This window comes from Chiloscyllium plagiosum, chromosome 8, assembly GCF_004010195.1.
Source record: "Chiloscyllium plagiosum isolate BGI_BamShark_2017 chromosome 8, ASM401019v2, whole genome shotgun sequence".
Classification (NCBI taxonomy): Eukaryota; Metazoa; Chordata; class Chondrichthyes; order Orectolobiformes; family Hemiscylliidae; genus Chiloscyllium; species Chiloscyllium plagiosum.
Window position 1 is genome coordinate 33,489,498 of NC_057717.1, and position 2,371 is coordinate 33,491,868.

Genomic DNA, 2,371 nt, shown 5'->3' on the forward strand with positions numbered 1-2,371 from the left:
AGTCAACTTCTTCTGGTATTCATTCAGGACACCATTTTGCATATTTAGTCCATGGTGGCGGAGGTTGGTGGAGGAGTTCTCGCTGAGGGGCTGGTTAAATGGGAATGGACAGCAACATGAGCCCGTGGGAGGTGTGCAACGGCAGCGCTGAGTGAGTGTGAAACCCCCTTCGTGTCCGTGTGGTCTGTGTGTTTAACTGTGTGTGACTGTGTGTCTGTGTGTGAGGGAGATTGAGTGTGGTGCCCACTTCAATGTAATAGTGTAGGGGCCCCTAGTGGCCTGGCTGTGAAATACAACTTGCTCAAGTCTCACTGAGCCCTGTTGCAAGATTTGATTGGCGAGACGGGGTCCTTCAGTCCAGAGGTGGGAATAAAGCATTACTGTTTGAGTACATTTGTACCCAAGGGGGTCTGACAAAGCAACAGGCTGGAATGTGGGTGAGTGAGAGAGTTTGATAGACGTCCGTGTGTACAGGTGTGTGTGCAGACACTGACTGGATTGAGCCTTCGTGTTAACTGAAAATGTGTTGCTGGAAAAGCGCAGCAGGTCAGGCAGCATCTAGGGAACAGGAGAATCGACGTTTCGGGCATAAGCCCTTCTTCAGGAAACTGCCTGACCTGCTGCGCTTTTCCAGCAACACATATTCAGCTCTGATCTTCAGCATCTGCAGACCTCACTTCCTCCTTCGTGTGTACGTTGATCACGGAATGGGGTTGGGTTCGGATGTGTCAGGCTGGCCGAGTGGTCTCAGGTGCTGATTTAAGCTACAGCTTGTCTTTGACTTGGCGGTTTGAGTCTCACTTCTGATTGTGTGGGTTTATTATTTTGTAAACTCCTAAACGAACTGGAGTGTGACCTTGTGATAAAACTGACACCCACCCCCCACTCCCCAATCCCCAAGGCACCTGCTGCTGGGGAGTCAGACTCGCTTCCCCTGCCCCAGGCATGTTTACAGAGCCGCAGGTCAATGTTTGTGTCTGTGAGTGTGTGCAGCCTCTGTGTGTACGGTCCATACCCTCCCCCCAGTGTCGATGGTAAAGCCAATGGAGCTCTCAGTGAAGCGAGCGGCTGCAGAGAGAGAGAGAGTGTGTGTCGCTGCACTCCATCAGACTGCAGAGAGAATTGAGGAGAAAGTGAGGACTGCAGATGCTGGAGATCAGAGTGGAAGTGTGTGGTGCTGGAAAAGCACAGCCGGTCAGGCAGCGTCCGAGGAGCAGGAGAGTCGACGTTTCGGGCAGAAGCCCTTCATCAGGGACCCGGGAGTATTGAACCTCCTGATTGACTCGGACCAGAAAGAGATCAAGGCGCGTCCAAATGGGAGAGCGCGGTTGCGCGAAACGAGAGGTGCGAGTTAACAGTAAAACACACCCCCCAGCGTGGGGCTCGAACCCACGACCCTGAAATTAAGAGTCTCATGCTCTACCGACTGAGCTAGCCGGGCGTCGAGCGCGTGGCATCGGCTACTCCTGTGGGGGGAATTGGCAATTAGCTTTTTCCCAAACACTGCAAAAACACAGATCCACAGAGAGAAAGAGATGCAGAGAGAGAGAGAGTGACTCTGAGAGTCTGAGTCTACATAGCTCTGTGTCGCCAGCAAGCCTCGCAGTTCAAGGGGCAATTAGGGACGGGTAACACCCTCTGGCCTCGCCAGACGACGTCCCCATCCCATGAACCATCACCAACCTCATCCATTCCCTTGTAAGGTAAGGAGGGAGCATCCACAAGTGCTCTCCAGCATTCCACTCTCTGTGAACTTGCAGTTATCTGACTCTCTGCTGCCCCGGTCTGGGTCCTAGTTACAAATCCCAGGCCTCGTAATAGCTTTACTCTGAATAAAAAAGAAGATTGACCAGATCTCAGTCTGGTACAGCCTGTCAACCTGCCCAAACACAACCCTATCTTGTGAAGGCATAGCTCCAATCAAACACACTGCACTGACAACCCACAAATACCTGCAGCAGCTCAACCTGCTGTTTCTCGTTGCAAAGGTGTGAGGTTAGAGTCTGTCTGTATCAAAAGCCGTACAAAAGCCATTGCTTCCAAATACACCTAATTCACATGCCTTCCTCCACTTTCTGGACCTTTCCATCTCCATATCCTGTGACTGACTCAAAGCGGGCATCCTCTTCAAGCCCACCAACTCCCACCCCGCCTCCTGTAAAACTGCAACCCATCAGTCCCCATTTCTCTGCCTCCAGCGCATCTGCTCCAAGAAGAATCAATTCCACTCCAGAACATTCCAGATGACCTCCTACTTCAAGGACCATAATTTTCCCTCCCAGAATGTCAACAATGCCCTCCGGCACAACTCCTTCACTTCCCGCACCTGTGCCCTTGAACTCCACCTCTCCAACCGCAACAAGGATAGAAA

General features: G+C 52.0%; 1 non-coding gene across 1 annotated transcript; it reads right to left on the minus strand.

Annotated features, from left to right (window-relative positions):
• Positions 1 to 1,368: 1,368 nt before the first annotated feature.
• On the minus strand, positions 1,369 to 1,441 carry trnak-cuu. Its single transcript has one exon. It is a non-coding gene; the product is annotated as a tRNA-Lys (tRNA).
• Positions 1,442 to 2,371: the final 930 nt, after the last annotated feature.